The sequence below is a fragment of the Anabrus simplex genome, chromosome 6, assembly GCF_040414725.1.
Source record: "Anabrus simplex isolate iqAnaSimp1 chromosome 6, ASM4041472v1, whole genome shotgun sequence".
In the NCBI taxonomy this organism is placed as follows: domain Eukaryota; kingdom Metazoa; phylum Arthropoda; class Insecta; order Orthoptera; family Tettigoniidae; genus Anabrus; species Anabrus simplex.
Window position 1 is genome coordinate 309,633,892 of NC_090270.1, and position 20,629 is coordinate 309,654,520.

Below are 20,629 nucleotides of genomic sequence, written 5' to 3' on the forward strand. Positions count from 1 at the left end.
TAAGGGACGATGATAACATTTCGTTTCCCCCTTAAGGCAACAATCACCACCTCCACCACCCCCATCAGATATCGCAAGTACCAAGTAGACGGGCTGTCGAACATGAAGCACGGCCCTCTAGATACACACACTCAGCTCCTTAGCGTGTTAAGTCTAATACGATTGACGTGACGGCAATGTCGGTGGTCGGGCACCCTCTCGTGGAGGCAGCTCCTTTCTCTGAGTGAGGGAGGCTTTCACATTAATTGGCGGAAATTTTACAATTGGATCAGCTGGCTAAATGACTTCCTTAACGTCTTGAGGACGTCCCCAGTGGCTCTTCATTACTAATGGAGACGACAACTGTGTCTCATCCTGTGATCAACATGGAGCTCTCGTGTTCACCTATTGGCAGTGCCTGGAAGCTGCTAAAATAGGTATCTCAACACTTCGAAGCATGCTTTATCGTATAACAGTTTATATTATATCCCAGTTGAGTTAGATAAGAGATTCGCCTTAAATATTCATAAACCTTCTATGATGTTGAATGTTCTTTTCACTTAATGTTGTTTTCCATTATACACCTACATAACATTACTAATTTAGACAAAAATTAAACTAATTTTTCTCTACAACTAGAAACAGTCTTGGACACCGTAAGTTTGAGTGGGGACCAGCACCTTTAATGTTTTAGATAAAAGCACACTTAATGACACATTTTCTTTCACAGCAACAGAGGAGCGACAAAAAGGATTATTTCTCAATATGACCATATATCTAAATATCATGTAATGCATATGATTACAAAAAAATTGTTCAAAATGGCAGCCTGTATAATATACACACGTTTTCCATTTTCCTTTTAACATTTATGAATATCATTCTCAATGATTCCTTTTAAGTAGATCTCTGTGGGGTAGTATCAAGTGTGATTAGCTGTTAGCCTTGGTGGCCCGCGTTCGATTTCCGTCTCTGCCAAGAAATATGAAAAGCCGTACGAGGGTTGGAATGGGGTCCACTAAGCCTAGGGAGATAAACTGAGTAAAGGGGAGTTCGATCCCCACCTCAGCTATCCTCTAAGTGATTTTTCGTGGTTTCCTACCTCTTCTCCAGACAAATGTCCGGATGGTACTTAATTTAAGGACACGGCCGCTTCTTTCCCTCTTCATTGCCTATCCCTTCCCTGTTGAGCATAGCAGTTGAGGCCGCCTGGGCGAGGTAATCGTCCTCCTCCCCAGTTGTACCCCAAACCCAAAGTGTCATTTTCCAGGACACTGCCCTGAGGCGGTAGATGTGAGGTCTCTAGCTAAGTCCGAGGAATACACCAACTCTGGGGGTTAAATGGATTAAGAGAGGAAGAAAGATTTTTTTTTAAAGTCTACTTATCATTGTTGAATCTACAGGTATTAATATTTTCATCGAGTTGTGTTTAAGCCCAAAAATCTCGTTCAAATTTCCACAGAAATATTTTTAAAAATTTTGAAAGACAGAGCTGCGGTTCTCCTACGGGTTGTTCTTCTATATACACTACAGAGAATCTTGAAAATTCCAGTACTTAGCGGGGAAACAGTTTTGAACGACACGTTTTACAGCAAACTAGAGACAAGCTCACTCAAGTGTTGAAAAGCTTCTAGAATTTAAATAGCTAAGGTGAGTGACGTCCCTGTATACCTTAGGTCACAACGTGGGAAGTATTATAGATATTGACGAAATTCTGAAACTGATTCAAGAAGGATATTTATTAGTTAAAAGAATTATATAAAGTGCCACTTTTGAACCCCAAAAGTGTAGGTCCCGCCTAAATTTAAGGGTGGATTGTTTTCACACTTTTACGTGTAGAAAAATTGTTGTCTTCTAACACTCTTCATTCGTAGGGTCGTCTCAGGGCACTGGAATTGTCCTGGAATGAAGGAAGTGTTTGCCTGGCCGGTTCAGAAAATAAATTATGTAAATGCCATGAAATTTTTACATCATCATAAACTTACGAAGAAACACTGTCTGTTTTACGGATCTAATTTAATCTGGGACGAACGCATAGGTACACACACACACACACACACACACACTTTTTTACCTGCCAATGAATCACAACACTTCACTAATTAGTGGCTATTAATTTAATATTTTTCCTTACAGCAGTTCTCTAGTCTGGTTAATATTTACCTTGAGCGGGCGATCCCGCATAATCTTGATTGACGGATGCCAACTTTCACTTCGTTTCGCACGCGTCAGTCATTCACCCAACAGTTACATGCACACATGTTGGAACACCTCTTTGTTGACTATCACACCACAGGACTGCTGAATGCTCGGCTCGACTCCAGACAAGGCCAACAACTCACAGAATCGATTCAAGTGAGCGTTCCACACACTGCACTAATTAACACATGTAACTTGACGGAAAGCTTCAGGTTTTATCACTGTTAAGTAATGACGAATTTTACTGTTCCAAGACAAGCAATTTTTATTATAAACATTCTTTGTGTGTTGAAAAGCAATTTCCATTTTCTGTCTTCTTGAAGATACTGGTTTATTTTCATTGCCATTGTAAATGCTTGTATTTATCTTATTTTCGAAAGTATTATCTACATTGACTGGGGTTCATAATCAACAGTGTTGATCAGTAACTTAAGTCAATAACCTTGGTGAGTTACATCTAAAACAGATCGTTTTGTAACTTATCACCTTCCCTGTTCATTCTCATATTACCATCCCATCATCCATGGTTTCAGAAACAATCATACTAATGCCAAGTTCAGTACTTCCTGTTTGAACTTTACGAATGAAGTTTTCCGCAGTATTCAAGTATACGGGTATACGGGTATTGGTATGGACTTATTATTTATATCCTGGCTTCGCCAAAAAACTGACGTATGTTTCCATGTGTGCAATCAGCGTAAGATGAATGTATTGTTAAGTTTCGTGCGACCGGTTAAATGAGGAGAACCCCTCACATACACAATGCCCCAGGAAATAATTGGTAAAAAAATAACCATTACATTAATATATGAACAAGGAACACAGCCGACGAAATACAAACAACTATATGCTAATTTTCTGTTCCAGTTATTACATTTCAAAATGAAGACAAATAAAAAAATGTATATAATGACTGCAGGGATGACTGTTTGTAAAGCATGAACACAATAGAGATATTAATTAGCAATGAAAATAATTAAAAATATTGCCCAATTACATCTGATGAAATGTTAACAGAACCGCTGCAGTAGCACATTGGTTTTTACGCTAGAATTCGGAAATTCCCCAGGGATTCACATTTCGTAAAAGTATGTTAACGTTCTTTGTTTTACAATCAATCAATCAATCAATCAATCAATCAATCAATCAATCAATCAATCAATCAATCAATCAATGATCTGCATTTAGGACTGTCACCCAGGGGGCAGATTCCCTATCAGTTGTTTACCTAGTCTTTTCCTAATGGTTTCTAAAATCTAGTAATTGATAAATTATCCCATTTCGTATTTCCTCTCCTTATGATTGAATATTTGCTCGAGTTCGTCCTTTGAATTCAAACTTTATCTTCATATTATTTTCTTTAAGAGTTCCACTCAGGTTTTATCGTCTACTAATACCATTCCAGACCTCCACTGGCAGTTCGGAATATCACGCTTAGTTGAGTAGCTTGTCTCTGTACTCACAAGTCTTCCCAAGATAAAGTTTGCAACGTGTTTTGTAACATTACTGTTTTGTCGGAAATCACGCAGAAAAAATCGCGCTGCTTTTCTTTTGATTTTTTCCAGTTCTCGCTTAAAGTAATCCTGGTAAGGGTCCCACACACTGGAACTTTACTCTAATTTAGGTCTTACCAGACACTTATACGCCCTCTCCTTTACATCATTACTATACCCGTAAATACTTATATAATCACGTGAACAGACTGGTAAACTTTATTTACACCCTCGTTAATGTGATAACCCTAATGAATATCATTCTTAATATTAACACCTAAGTACTTATGAAAGATGTTTTTTGTGCGGCGGTACACAAGGACGAATTGGATCAAATATTCATTTCTCGAAAGAAACAAAAATGAATTGGATATTATTCGGAATGATCCTATAACATTTCCTATGAAGTGGCTTAAAATCAATCTTGTTTTACCACTTTTGTTACGTTTCATTAGATACAATGCGTACAACTGCATGATTGAAGTTTCCATAAGCTTCCGTTCTAAAATCATCATTGTTATGCTATGAACGGTTTTGTGTCGTCAGTTCGGAGTTAAGGAAAGAGATACTCTTCCTCTTGCCCTTTATTACACTTTCATATTTATGCCTACTCGAACAGACTGCGCTCTGGTGTTACGCGGTGCAGGGTAAACCAGAAGAAATGGGGTTTCGAAGTGGACAGTACCTTGTGTGTATGTGGAGAAGAGCAGACCACAGCCCATTTGCTGCAATGCAGTCCATGCCCATTCAGCTGCACAACAGAAGACCTGGTCAAAGCGAAGCCAAATGCACTTGATGTTGCAAGGTTTTGGGCTCACATGGTTTAATGTGGCTCTTCGCCATTGGAGTATTTATATGATGTTTTATGTTTTTCCTTATCTTTAATTTTAAACTTATGTATGCTTCGGACACGATATAAATAAATAAATAAACAAACAAACTGTTGTTGTCAAGGACAATTGCAGCAAGTACCGTTAATACCAACTTGTTAATAGTGAACCGTATCATATCACGGTCCAATTGGTTTGATTTAACACTGTGGACCATTTTGAATTTAGCGCTAAGAAACGGGCTTGGGAACGCAGGGTGACCGTGCGTATAAACGTGTGGAACCCGTGGCAAGCATATTGCGGCACATTTCCCTCAGACAAACCAAGGCTGTATACCATAATTTTACTGGGGCAAACCCCGTCGATGGCTTCGGTGCGCTAGTAGAAGAGAGAGTCCGCAAACATCATGCAAGGGACAAAGCGAGAGAGTTGAAAGCAGCAATTGACGGTAACCGCTGTGAAAGACAGATTGGAACCGGGAAAATATCCATTAATTTGGTATCTATCGACTGACCGGACTAATGCCTCGATAGGGGATATTGTCAATTGTATCCTTACCTGGGTTACGACAGTGTATTCGTGCACGAACGAAGCGGCGAAGAAAATTGCGCTTGACATCTGTTACCAGGTTACAAGGACTCATCTGCAGTACGTGACCGAAGGCAGCACATCATGGGACCACGGGGACCCAACCAGCAGCCTCCTATATTCGTCCACAGCAACGCTGTCGTGAGATAAATTATACCCAGTGAGCGGTTCCGAGGGCACTGCTGATGGCAGACATGGAGATAAGGATAGGTTGAACTGTTTGTAATAATGAAATGTAGTAATCACATTAACATGTGGCCCTTTCGATAGATATAAATGGTAACTATAATGTAAGCCAGAGTGGCATTGGCTTGTTTTCATTTATTTTGTAAATAATATTTGGCGACCGGGTGCATGCTATACTCAGTTTTATTTCAGTGTTGTCTAGAGTTGGGATACGAGGGCTATGTTAGGATGTAGTATAGCTTATTTTATTGTGTTAAGACTTTATAACTCGTGGGTTGCAGACGAGGTATAAGCGATGTAAAATTCATCAATGCAAATTGGAGGGCACTGAACCTCCTGAGGATCGATCGGGAATTTAGAGATGTGTAGAACCAACCTACAGACAGGATATGCATGAGGTAGTATTATTACATGTTAATCAGCTGACGACGCATGCAGAGGGCTATCCCCATCATTGAGTTTATTGAGGGTCATTTACAAAGACTGACAGGCAAACACTAAATGTGCTCCAGAACTGAATCGAGTATTATTGAATATGAGGCCGTGATGAGCCATGATTATTGTGTTGAGGCCTACAATTGGACGTAGTATTGCGATTGACGTAATGACTTGTGCTTGGTTTTGAGACGGTGTACCCCAGACCAGATGTTATAACGAATGATATATTTAAAGGCCTATAAGTCTAGATTGTCTTCCAGCTGGTCAAGTTTTGCTTGCCAGGGAAATGCCATGTGTATTCTAGAATATTTGCGTGTCCCACTAAAGGGATTCAGTGAGAGTTTTACACTTAGTCCCGTTATTTGAGAGGGTCTTATTTGACCAGAAACGCTTTCTTGTTTCAGGCAGACCAAGATTATTATTGTTTTCCCTCGCCAGCCAGCTGATCATCTGCTTTGAGAACATGTAGCGAAGAATAGCCCGGTGTATTGTGACTCTGACTGACACGAGATCTTCACAGATCCTCAAAGCGATTCCCGCTCACTTCGATGCAGCAGAGGGTAAATATTATGTCTTCCTTTTTCAGATGTGGTTTACTTGTGTTCATTGTTTATATGTGGCTTATGTGCGCGATAGTGGCGTCGATGATTTGTGTTGTTAGTATTTCACAAACCGATGGCTGTAGTGGGATTGCGAGGTTTCCAGACCTCTGTCTCATTTCCATGAGTCAGATATCGTGTATTAGAATCATTGTTTTTAGTGGGGTTAAAGTTAGGTCTAGTCCCAAACAAAGTATTATTTTGTATAATTTTTATTTCCAACAATTTGGAATTAGTGTAATTGGACCAATATTCGAATCGATCATTATATAGCCTATTCATGGGAGAGATGGTTCTTGATTGCAGCCTGTGGGCTAATCCATTCGACTTAGCCCGATCTCCATTGCAAATAGGTATATTTCATGTTTCCGAAGTTATTGAGCTTTACATTCCCGGGTTCTCGACCCGTATACTTTGGGTGATCTTTAGTGTCGAATTTTATGTTGTAAAGTTCAGTAGTATATAACTTTTAGTTTCATTGCGATATAGTTCTTCTTCAAATTGATATTTATGTTAATGTTTTTGAGTTCTCATTCACGAGTATGTGTTCTAGATTATGTCCCAATAATCTATAGTTATTTTATTAGACATACTTGTTTTTACGGATGTACCACGCAGCGTCGCGCTGAGCTAGGCCATTTGGGACAGACGAAAGGTGCAATAACTATTCGTCAGAGTAACCTGGGGTTAATGTACGTTTAAATTTAAACTCTTCTTTTTTTAAATAATCTGGAAATCAGTAAACACTTGTTTTGTGCTGCCTAAGCAAGCGAGTTCATAATTATTTTCTAGCAGCAAGTGGTGAACGTGGTTCAAAAGTTAGAGAGGTGAAATGAATAAGAGACTAACTATTTTTAATCGGTGAGCAATAAAATAAATCATGACGATTCTTTTTGAATTATCTCTTGAATATGCGTACAGTGAATCAAGTGAATACGAACAAAAAGTCGCATGTACTGACAGATTTATTACAGTTCAAGGGGGAAACGATTCTGACTGTGACAGGCCCTGTTGTCGTATTTTAACCCGCCAGTGGTCGCTATATGAGCAAAATGCTCACGGTCGTAGAAAATCATCTGCTCTTTTAAACAGCATGTAGTTTCGAACTTGAGCCCTGGTGTACCTTCGCACTGCAGTTCTGAGAGAAGGACGGATGGATTGAAACGCACATCTGTGACCGTGAGAAGGTACAGGGAGGGAGGATTTATCAGCGACCGTCAAGGGTGAGCATTTTGCTTCAGGCGCTACCAGTCACGTTGGCGCTAATTTCTGTGTGTGTTATAGTTTAGCTATTGTTGTATGCTGTTTCATAGTTGAAACAGTTCCTTGCAACTTATTGTATTAATGTGTTGTCTAATTAGTGCGTGACGATGGCTTCAAGTTGTGACATTTTAGCTTGGTTTGATGAAATACCTACTGATCAACTCGAGGACGAAAACAGTGACTCGGACTTGGAACAAGTGAACACAGTGAAAATATTACGGATACTGAACAGCCCGAGCCAGGAGAACGTGTTGATGGAACCGAACCTGGAGAACAATCTCTAGCTGACGAACAACATAATCATGTTGGAGGTAAATAAGAATTTCATGTTTAGTGACAATGTTAGTATAGGTTAAGATAAGGTGAGAAAGTGGGGCAGACTTTCACAGAGAAGAAATCCACGATCACGTACTTCTGCTGAAAACATAGTGACTCATCCTCCTTGTGTAAAGGGCATTGCGAAAGACCCACACACTATTTTAGAAAGTTGGGAAATGTTTTTTCCAGATACAGTTATAACCATTTGAGATTTATTACTATTCGTAATGTTATTTGTAATTTTAGTGGTCTTTATAAACATTTGAGATTTATTCTTATGTTAATTTAATGTGTTAATACATTTACGCTGAAATCGGTTGGTATTTATTATGTAAACACGTCATATACCATGAGCATTTTGCTCAACGCGCGGCCAGTCGCGTTACTTTCATCCTAGCGACCACTGGCGGGTTAACTCAGAAAAATGATTTCTCTGAAGAAACGACTGGTTTATGCAAAAAATAAAATGCCCAGTTGTAAGGTGTGACAAGGTTTGGCAACTTTAGGACCAGAAACATAGATAGAAGTGAATATTTGCTGAGAGTGGGCCAGTAGTGAAATCAGTAACTTAGGAAGAGAAGAAGACGGTACACCTAGAGGCATGAATAAAGTGTGAGATTCAGTTTATGAAGAAGTTCGGGTGAGTAGCACCACCTTTTTTTTTCTTAGAAAAATCACTGCTTACAGTGATCCATGAGGTAATTTGTCCCCATACACACAATAAACAAAACTGATAGGACTTTTCCTCTTGGTGAAACAACCTGACACTCCCTTCACCATCACACCATTGTCTGCTGTCCACCTCACAACGTTCTCGAGGTCTTATTGTAGTCGTTCAGAATATTGTTATTTACTATTCCATACTATATACATCATCTCCGAAAGCCTTACCTGTGATTCCAGTTCATTAATCATATAATTTGCATACAGAAAATAATACAAAGCTCCAAACTTACTGCCCCCAAGAACACTGTTTTCATTCGTCACAAGTGTACCGGGCGGTACACCTCCACGCCGCTAATTCAAACATTGCGCCAGTTGAAACTCCTCTACTGGAGGAAGCCTGAACTTGAACTATCATGTTAATTCCCAAGTTTCTCAGAAAATGTCCCTACTTGTAAATTTTAAAGTGTTCTGAACTATGTCAGTTTCGATTCATTGTTGTTTTCTCCGTAGCAAGAAGTGTGAACATTCTCTTCTAGATGACACTACTTAAGAACTACAATTGTGCACTCTAGTGCGAAGTGTAGGAACCTTTTTTTTTTAGAAATTTAGTATTTATAAGTTTGTTCTTTCTTAAATTTCTTTTAGCCATTGTTTAAGTTGGCAATGTTAATCCTTTCTTTCCGCCAGTTTTGAAATTGGCCAATCGCAAATTTCTGTAATTAATTTTCCACCAATCCTGGATTTCTTCATCAGTTTTGACATGTAATCTTTTGGCCGTCCAATAAAAGGCTTGTGGGCGGGTGTTCTCATTCATGAAAGGTCTCTAGTGTTCCGCGAGGGTATATAAACTGCTGATTTTCGGGTCTCCGGGCCACTTCTGTAACATCTTTCCTAGTGTAATTATGTAGCAGGGGGCGGGATGCGCCTCTTTCTTCGGGCAGCAGTTCATCCAAGGTAATGGCCTTTTAATAACTTCATTTCTTGCTAGCTCAGCAGTTTAACTCTCGGGGCAGGTTCGAAACTTTTATCATGTGACCTTCCTTTAATATGTAAAATACACTTGGTCTAAATTCTGTCTCTTTAACTACAACTTGGGATAGAGTGTGCTAAAACCTCTCGAGCTCCCACTCCTATTGCCTTGAGGTGACCTTATTTTCACAACCGTTTCTTCCTTTACCAATGTAATGTAAATCGTTTTCTTATATAAGTCACCTCTTTAGTATGGGATTAGCCCTTGCATTAGCGGCCTAGTGCCAAGTAGGTTTTAAAAATGTATTAGGAGTGCAAGTTACGCCTCCGTTCAACTCAGAATTTTGGGCCTTGTAATTCTCCTGTTTCTTTACTAAATAGGCCTCAGTAGGTTGGGTATTTTTACCCCTGTGTTTATGTCCTTGGAGGACAGCTTGAAGGTGGAGTTTGGTGTGGCCTTTGATGGGCTTGGACTTTGAGAGCGGGTTGCTCTTTCTTTACATTTGGTGTCTGTGTGCCTCGAGGAGGCTTTTCTGTGTAATTGGGAGCAAGTGCTCCTGGGCATGAGTGGGGTTTTCTGCCCCTTTGTCGAACATTGTACTTTGGTAAAGTTGGGCTTATAGCTCAAGGATTCTAAGTCGGGGTCTCGAAGCCCAAATCCTGTAACCTCTGTTATTGTACATTCTTGATTTGTTGCTGAGAACCTGTTATACTTGTTATTTCTTGATTTTGAAAAGAAAATATAACCTTGTTAAATTTTAAATTAACTTTAATTTCGTAGGTTGAGACCTATTCATCCCAGCACCTTCTTTCACCTCTGCTGATCCACCAAACCACGGTAACAAGTGGTAGCAGAGCGTGGTTGAATGGGTCTCAATTTAGCCCCTTTTGACGGCTAAACATTGTTTTTGATTCGAACTCTAACAATTTTCTCAGTTGCTGGAATTTTTTGATTTTTCTTTTTTCACAACTTTTCTGCCATCATGCTCGGCCCTCGCGATGTCCTCCATCTCAACTATTTGCGCAAGGAGGAGTTGATCTATGTGTTAACAATTAGAAATGTGCAATCTAGAGGCACGGTTGCGGTAGACACCAATAAGCTTAGAGAGTCCCTTGAGTTGCCCATTTCCATCCCCACCTTGGGAGAGAAAGAAATTGATGACTCTCTCTCCACGATCACTGACAATACTACTGAGTTGGCATCCGTGATTACCTTTTTTGAAGAAAATGACCCTTCTCCTAATCAAATTAAACGTGTGCAAGCCAGGTTATTTCATTTTTCTAATAGAGTTAACGAGCTGTTGTCTCTAAAGTTGAATGACATTCAAAGGAAGGAAGCTAGTGCTGTTCTCGAAAATCTTTCAGAATTGTCCAGTAAGGTTACCCTATTATTAACGGGGGAAGCCCCTCCCAAAACCGACCAAATTGCTACGGTAAACGTAGTTCAAGAGGAAGAGTCTTCCAAAGGAGAAGGAAATAGGAAAGCTGTTGGAGCGCAACAAATCTCTGCCCCATTAGACAACGAATCCGAGTGTCGTACCTCGCTGAACAATGTACGTTCTGAATTAGCTTCTTCGCCACTTAAACCTTTACCTAATATGTCACCAGGGTTCAGCAGTTTGCCTCATCCATTAGCAATGTTGCTCAGAGGTATCTCTAAGTTTTCGGTTAACTCTACCAGTGACGTAATTTCATTCTTAAGGTTTTTGGTTGAGTTTCAGGATCATGCCCTCGTTTTTTCTCTTTCTCCGTGTCAAATTTTGCAGATAATTTACCCCTATTCCATTGGTGTCCTCTCAGACAAAATAGTAAGAGCCATTGCCGATCAATCATCTACTGAAGACTTCCACGCCCACTTGCTAGCTAACTTCATTCCGGCTAGGGCAAGGTCCTCACTAATTCAGAAGTACTATTATCGTGTACAGCGGTTGCATGAAAACTTGGCAGATTTCATCCCAGATATTAAGTTTTACACTAGGGTGTTTGCCCTACATTTCCCCGAAGATCAAATTGTTCAGGCTATTGTAGAAGGTATTTCACCACCTTACAGATCATACTTGTGTTTTGCGTTGCGTCAGCAAACTTTCGCTGAGTTAGAGGCTATGGCTGTCTCAGCTGAAGGAGTCAGATACGCCGATACCTTGCGTGTAGCGAAAGAACCCCCTCCATCCTCTAGTAGTTTTCGGCCTCCACCTCGCCAAGCCATCACACCCCGTAAATGTTACGCTTGCGGGTCGCCTGACCATCCTCGCAATAAATGTCCATTGAACAAATCTAGTAGGACAAATAATGGAGCAAGTTCATCCCAAGGCTGCTTTAACTGCGGCGCGTTCTCCCATATTGCCAAGAATTGCCCTAATGCTAACAGCACTCCCTCCTGCTCAACTTCTGGTGCAACTTCCACCAAAGCCCATAATAATAGGTGACTAGGGGCTTCGGCTGAGTCGGCGAACTCTTCTCCTCGAGGCTCAGCCCCAAGTAATCATGCCGAAATTTCAGGGAAAACTCTGTCTTCAAATTTATCTTTTAAAGGTCCCAAAGAATGTCTTAGGATTGCGGCGGATACCCCCGCACCGGTTCCTTTTCTCACAATTGAATTAAATAATGAACCTGTGACTGCTCTTTTAGATTCTGGGAGTGTTTGTTCCATTATCTCGGCCGAATGTTATTCGAAATTGAAATCTGTTTGTCAACTTCCTGCCTATTGCTCGTCTTCAGTTCAATATGTTTCGGCTAATTCTTCTCCATTAGAAATTTTAGGATTTTTATATGACAAAATTCGTATATATAAATTTGCTTGGAAAGTTAAATTGTTTGTGGTAAAGCTCTTATCTTGACCCATTATATTGGGAGCCGACTTCATGTCCCATACTGGCCTAGTGCTCGACCTTCAGAGTAAGTCATGCACATTCAAATTTGCTTCTAATTGTAAAATCCCTTTGTTAAAGTGTAATTCTCTATCGCGTTCATCTATTTCGCCTACCCAGGATGAGATGTTGTTAGACCTTAGACATCTACCTGAGGAGCAGGCTGACAGTATTCGTAAGTTGTGTCAGTCGTTTCCAGAGGTGTTCTCGGATACTCTTGGTGTTACTGACCTTATTGAATACAAGATTGAGGTTACGGATTGGATTCCGGTCCGTTTTCCACCTTATAGGCTATCTCCACCTAAAATGAAGGCATTGAAAGAAATCATCGATCAAATGTTAAAGGATGGTATTATCCGGCCCTCTAAGTCGGCGTATCCTTCGCCTATTTTTCTAGTCCCGGAACCCCAAGGTGGCTTCAAGTGTGTAATTGACTATAGGGCTCTCAATCGGAAGGTGGTGTTACAATCTGTGCCCCTTCCTGACCTTCATTCTTGTTTTTCATTGTTTCGTAAAGCTAAGTTCTTTACCATCTTGGATCTGAATCAGGCCTATAATGAAATACCCCTGGCTAAAGAATCGAAACATCTTACAGCGTTTGCCACGGATTGGAATTTATATGAATACAACCGCGTGCCTTTCGGGCTCCCCACGGGAGCAGCTGTGCTTACGAAGCTACTAGATAGGGTCTTCTCCGACATCAAATTTGAGTACTTGTACCACTATCTTGATGATGTCGTCGTATTTTCGGAGACTTTTGAAGAACACCTTGATCATCTAAAGGAAGTTCTCAATCGCCTTCGTAAGGCTGGGCTAACTGTGAAGTTGTCCAAGGTAGCTTTCGCTAAGCCTTCCATGTCATTCCTAGGGCATATTGTCTCGCCCGATGGTGTTGCAGTCAATCACTCTAGAACACAGGCCATCCGTGATTTCAAGCCTCCCAAGGACATCAAAGGTATTGCCAGATTCATTGGTATGGTGAATTTCTTTAGGAAATTTATTCCAAATTTCGCCAATACAGCGGCGCCCTTGAACCTTCTTCGTAGGAAAGGAGTCAAATTCGAGTGGGGATCTTCTCAACAAGCCGCTTTTGAAGATCATAAATTAGCGCTGTGTAATGCCCCTGTTCTGGCCATGCCCGATTTCTCCAAGAAATTCATCGTCCAAACCGACGCGTCGTCGTCGGTGGTACCTGCTGTCCTTCTTCAAGAACTAGGGAGGCGACCCATCGCCTATACATTTAGAACTCTATCGGCTCAAGAAGCCAAGTATTCCATCTATGAGCTTGAAGGTTTGGCAGTCTTATTTGCCTTAGAAAAGTTCCGTCTCTATCTGGAACATGTCAGATTCGACTTGGAGACTGATAATCAAGCCTTAAGCTGGGTCTTAGATAGGCCGCGTCGTACTGGTCGTATAGCCCGGTGGGCCATCCGAATTTCTGCCTTCCAATTTGACGTTAGGCATATCAGAGGTACTGAAAATGTTGTCGCAGACGGACTCAGCCGTATGTTTTCCAATGACGTCGAGACCCACGAACTGGTCGATAGTTCATCACCTCCCGAGTCCAAACTATCTGAGGTTAATGCCATCTTAACAGATGCTCCCATGCTCTTTAGGGATCTTAAGAAATATCAACGTGAAGATCCAGTGCTGGCTCCCATTATGGAAACCCTTTCTTCTGGGGAACCTGTCGTCCCTTATGTACTGAGGAATGGTGTTTTATGTTGCCCTTCGAGGCATGATAAGATGATGAAAGTTGTAGTTCCAGCTGTTCTTGTACCTATGATCTTCAAGTACTATCATGTGACCCCATTAGGGGGGCATTTAGGCATCTTCAAAACCCGGGAAAAGATCCGTGAAATGTTTATCTGGAAGGGTATGGACGGTGATATTCGTGAACTAGTTAAAGCTTATAAATCTTGTTTGCTTAGTAAACCAACCATGTCCACCAAGGTAGGCCTTTTGTCTTCTCATCAAGCGTCGCGCCCCATGGAACGTATCTACATCGATTACGTCGGACCTTTTCCCCAGTCAAAGGGGAACGCCAATAAATTCATCCTTGTATGCGTAGATGGTTTTACTAGATTTTCTTGGTTATTTCCGACTAAGCTGGCTACCGCTCAATCCAACATTTCCTGTTTAAATTCTATCTTTGCGTCTTTTGGTCCTTGTCAATATATCGTGTCCGACAATGCTAAAGCTTTCACTTCAAATCTTTTCCGTAAATTTTGTTTTGATCTAGCCATCTCGCATGTGACTACTTCTGCTTATTATCCTCAACCATCTCTGGCTGAACGGGTCAATCGTAATCTGAGGTCGGCGCTGATTGCCTATCATCATGAAGATCATTCCAGGTGGGACACGTCCATGCATTGGTTAGCTTTCACTCTGAATTCGGCTGTTCATGAATCACATAAGTTTACTCCCGCTTCGTTGATGTTCAAGTTTGTTCCTAACACGCCGCTCTCTAACCTTTGGTCTTTGAGTGATATTCTACCTGAGGCAATAGATCCAGATAACATTAAAGATCTTTGGAAGAAGGCTAAAGCCAATCTTAAAGTGTCTCATGAAAAGGTTTGGGAAAGATATGATCGTAGACGGAGACCCACCAATTTGAAGGTAGGCGACCAGGTTATGGTCAAACATTTTGTTCCCGCGGGCAAGCTTGCCCCCAGATTTCATGGGCCGCGTATTATTCTCGATTTCCTTACACCCGTTACCTTATTGCTAAGCAATCCAGCCACCGAGAGGATATTTAGGGTTCACCTGTCGCAGGTGAAACCTGTGTAATTTCTGTGCTAACTTGTTCCGTATGATTTTGAAAGAAATATGAAGGTTATATTTTTTGGGGGTTTCACTTTTAAGGCCTTCTGCCCTTTCAATAATATTCTTTGTATTTAAGTATTCATTGTAAAAACCTTCACCGACCAGTTAAGCTGCCATCCTGTCCTTGCCATGGCCATTACCATGCTCCCGTCTCCTGCTCATACAAACAGCGGCTAACTGGAATGAAATAAATATTTCCACGCCGCTGGCCCCTCTGTTCCTCCACAAAGACTGTACCCTAAAATCATTATGGTCCAAAAAATTCTGACGCCGAGATCTTCATGTTTCAGTGCCCCCGCAGCAGCGCGGCGCCGTACCGCCACTGAGGTGGGGTATGGGCCCGCCCCTCTCCAGTGAGGCCAACCAGTGTACGGCTTGCCGGAGTCCTCCTTCCGGCCGAGGCTGATGTGAGGCGCAACTCCTGAAACCGGCCCGAGGCCTGTAAAAAATCGCCGCGTGTGCGGCGTGCTTCACCACCACTACTCCTCTCATAGTGCGGGCGAGCGGTATCTCAGGGTACTTGAGGGGTCCGAGCGGCCGCATCTGGACGCACGAAGCGGCGGCTGGTCTGGCCGTCAAAGTAATCGGCAACTACTGTACTTAATCAGCTACATGGACAGTTCATATCAACAATTACTACATTTTTTAGGATTCAACTGCAATATTTGGTGGACATAGAATTTTTTTTTCTTTTCAAGAATTAAAAGTTTTTCCTTCTGAATTCAACTACTATAAGCATAAAGATATTACATCAAAAGTTACTACCAGAATTTTGAAACTGCATCCAATCATTTAAGAAAACTTGTTTGTAAATCCTTCTGCAATTAATTTATATACCAACATCACAACTTGGACCTTGTTTAATACAAACTTGGTGTTCTTCTGTGTTACCCCTTGGAAGGACTTTTGGGGCGGGGAGGTCTGTACCGGGCGGTACACCTCCAAGCCGCTAATTCAAACGTTGCGCCAGTTGGAACTCCTCTACTGGAGGAAGCCTGAACTTTAACTACCATGTTAATTCCCAAGTTTCTCAGAAGATGTCCCTACTTGTAAATTTTGAAGTGTTCTGAACTATGTCAGTTTCGATTCATTGTTGTTTTATCCGTAGCAAGAAGTGTGAACATTCTCTTCTAGATGACACTACTTAAGAACTACAATTGTGCACTCTAGTGCGAAGTGTAGGAACCATTTTTTTGAAGAAATTTAGTATTTATAAGTTTGTTCTTTCTTAAATTTCTTTCAGCCATTGTTTAAGTTGGCAATGTTAATCCTTTCTTTCCGCCAGTTTTGAAATTGGCCAATCGCAAATTTCTGTAATTAATTTTCCAACAATCCTGGTTTTCTTCTTCAGTTTTGACATGTAATATTTTGGCCGTCCAATAAAAGACTTGTGGGCGGGTGTTCTCATTCATGAAAGGTCTCGAATGTTCCGCGAGGGTATATAAACTGCTGATTTTCGTGTCTCCGGACCACTTCTGTAACATCTTTCCTAGTGTAATTATGTAGCAGGGGGCGGGAAGCGCCTCTTTCTTCGGGCAGCAGTTCATCCAAGGTAATGGCCTTTTAATAACTTCATTTCTTGCTAGCTCAGCAGTTTAACTCTCGGGGCAGGTTCGAAACTTTTATCATGTGACCTTCCTTTAATATGTAAAATACACTTGGTCTAAATTCTGTCTCTTTAACTACAACTTGGGATAGAGAGTGCTAAACCCTCTCGAGTTCCCACTCCTATTGCCTTGAGGTGACCTTATTTTCACAACCGTTTCTTCCTTTACCAATGTAATGTAAATCGTTTTCTTATACAAGTCACCTCTTTAGTATGGGATTAGCCCTTGCATTAGCGGCCTAGTGCCAAGTAGGTTTTAAAAATGTATTAGGAGTGCAAGTTACGCCTCCGTTCAACTCAGAATTTTGGGCCTTGTAATTCTCCTGTTTCTTTACTAAATAGGCCTCAGTAGGTTGGGTATTTTTACCCCTGTGTTTATGTCCTTGGAGGACAGCTTGAAGGTGGAGTTTGGTGTGGCCTTTGATGGGCTTGAACTTTGAGAGCGGGTTGCTCTTTCTTTACATTTGGTGTCTGTGTGCCTCGAGGAGGCTTTTCTGTGTAATTGGGAGCAAGTGCTCCTGGGCATGAGTGGGGTTTTCTGCCCCTTTGTCGAACATTGTATTTTGGTAAAGTTGGGCTTATAGCTCAAGGATTCTAAGTCGGGGTCTCGAAGCCCAAATCCCGTAACCTCTGTTATTGTACACTCTTGATTTGTTGTTGAGTACCTGTTATACTCGTTATTTCTTGATTTTGAAAAGAAAATATAACCTTGTTAAATTTTAAATTAACTTTAATTTCGTAGGTTGAGACCTATTCATCCCAGCACCTTCTTTTACCTCTGCTGATCCACCAAACCACGGTAACAACAAGAACAGATAACACTTCACCTACTCTAAATCCCCCAGTTCCATTTTATAGACTAGAGTAACTAAGTTTACTGTTTTAGCAGATGCCGAGGCGCTGAATATTTCTCACACACGATTTGTATTTGAGCACCTTCAAATACCACCGGAATGAGCTGGGACTGAACCCGTCAACTTGGACTCAGCAGACACTCGGAGCGGCTGTAAGAAGGATGCGGCAATTCTCAGTTTGGAATTCCATAGAATTACTTGTATCAATCCCTTTTTTCTGTTATTTCATACTTCATGTATCTTAAACTTATAATACTTTGCAACATTTTTGTAACACTACTCTTGTATTGGAAATCACCGAGAACAAACCGTGCTGCTTTCCTTTGGATCTTTGTCAGTTCTCGTATCAAGTAGTCCTGGTGTGGGTCGCATACACTGGAACAATACACTAGCAGAAGTCTTACCAGAGGCTTATCTTGTTTTCTCATGTGCTGCATAACCACGTCATTTGTTAAACAATGCTTTAAAGATATTCTGAGTACACGACGATAGCATCCAAACTCGAAGGCATTTAACTGTTTTATTCTTACGGCTGTGAGTGTACATTCCTATACACCGTAGCGCAAACTATAGACGACGAAACAGTTAAGAACTCGAGTTCTAAGATAAAGGTTTAAAGCTGGGTTACATAAAACTTTCTTCGTGCGATAGAATTGCTCTTGTGCTTGTTCAATGTGGATGTTTAATTCTTGATATTGATCGCACCTTTCACTTACCGAGTGTCATAAATAAACAGTCTCTTATACGCATTGAAGTCCTTTTTTTCATTGAAGTAAATCGGATTATAACTGGCGCAGCTCTTACTAACGACCTTCGTGTATGTTTTCAGTCTGTTGAGACGTATTCTAGATGGCTCGAAACAGGAATTTCCACAGTACGAAAGTATGATACTGTATGAATACAACGGAGCATGCCGGATGGGGATTTGGCACTGATATGTTTTGATATGATTACATTATAATATATCTTATGGCTGGGGGCATCCAAAAATTTGCGCAACGCGACAAATTGTGTGAAGGAAGTGACAGTATATTAGTCGCTACCGTACGCCTTGCTCGCCAAGGATGTTGTGGCTGTGGATGTGTATAAATAAATAGAGTGTGTTGAAATATAAAGTGTACGGTCTGTGACGTCATGTTATTACTTATCGTAGGCCTTGTTTACAAATAGGCTTACTGTATACTGCGGCTAATCTCCTTGATATAACAATGTTTATGGCTGGCTGTCATTTGATGTTATCAGTCGATGTTTTGTTTAGTAACAGTGAGCTTCAGAGGTGTACGGACTGTAGATTTATATAAAAAGTACGTCTGTACCCTGCTCTGTGAAATGCAGCGAATAAATTGTTCGTTATGAATAACTGAGTTTCAGTTATTGACTATGTATCGTATGGTTTGTAGTGCCGGGAGTGTCCGGGGACATGTTCATCTCTCCTGGTGCAGGTCTTTCTATTTGACGCCCATAGGTAACCTTCACGTCTGGATGTGGGATGAAGAGGATGGCTAAGAGGTAGGGAGAGGGTGAAACCCGGTGTCGGTACATAGCCTACTCCTGTCAAATAACACTAAGGCTGCGTTTACAGAACAACTAACGGCTACCCGCGCGAGCTAGCACTACATTTTATAAACACCGAGCTCGATAGCTGCAGTCGCTTAAGTGCGGCCAGTATCCAGTATTCGGGAGATAGTAGATTCGAAACCCACTGTCGGCAGCCCTGAAGATGGTTTTCCGTGGTTTCCCATTTTCACACAAGGAAAATGCTGGGGCTGTACCTTAATTAAGGCCACGGCCGCTTCCTTCCCAGTCCTAGCCCTTTCCTGTTCCATCGTCGCCATAATACCTATCTGTGTCGGTGTGACGTAAAGCCAATAGCATTTAATAAACATTGCTCAGTGTTGAAGCGTTTAAAGTATTCTCATTTTATCACTCGCGAGCTGGCACCATGTAGCGTCAGTAAAGGGAGTGAAACGGTCTGCTGTCAGTTTCCTCGCGCCAGGTGAAGCTTGTCAGCAAAGTGGTAATCATGGATTGTGAAATATTAATAAAAGAAAACAATTTGGTTTCATTCCATTCGACTTAGGTTTTAACATTTTAAAATATTCATGTATAATACGTAATAAATTGTAAAAAATAAAATATTATTATATGATATACCAAAATATTTTAATTTCACCAATTCCAATACTTCAGTGTTACTGCAAGTTTCTCTTCTGCTGAAATGGAATATCTTCTGTGCGTTGTCGTAAGGTCCTTTATATTATCTAACAGATACTAAACTGTAACTGGCCTCACTAGATATTTCGATATTTTTTTGTAAGTCGTCTTTAAGCATTCTATGCAAATGATGACATTCACCGAGTTCACATAGATTTTAACTGAGTACCTTCGCCTATGTAAATACCTAAATTTCAGAAAAGAACTATTTTCTTACAAAAATAACTCTTCACCTAGAGAGAACTCCATTGCTTGTAGAGAACTCGCTCGGACTGGCATCCAGTCAGCTATCAAGAACAAGCAAGAAAGCGTCTCTTAGCTACTAGCATGTTGCAGCTCCAGAAGAAGCGAGTTGTTCCGTAACCGCAGCCCAAGTGGTCTACTCAAAGATTTACGTCGCCATCCGAAGGAAGAATCACCATCTACAGCGTCATATGCCCTCACTCTATATGGTTGGAAAATGAATCCAAAGTTTTGGCACGCAATCTGGTGATTAGAAATTGTATAGAACCACCTCTCCTTCCCTGCTGGCCAACATGCTGATTGTGAAATATTTCTCGACCAACGACACTCGAACCTGTTAACCTCGGTGTCAGGCCATTATAGACTTGAGGCCTTATCGATCTTGGCTAGCAGGCTGGCTCATTTGTTCAAAGACATAATTATGATCATTAGTTTATCACAAAGGGAAAATGTTACAGTTTTTATTTTTCCTAAGGTGCCGAGAATATATT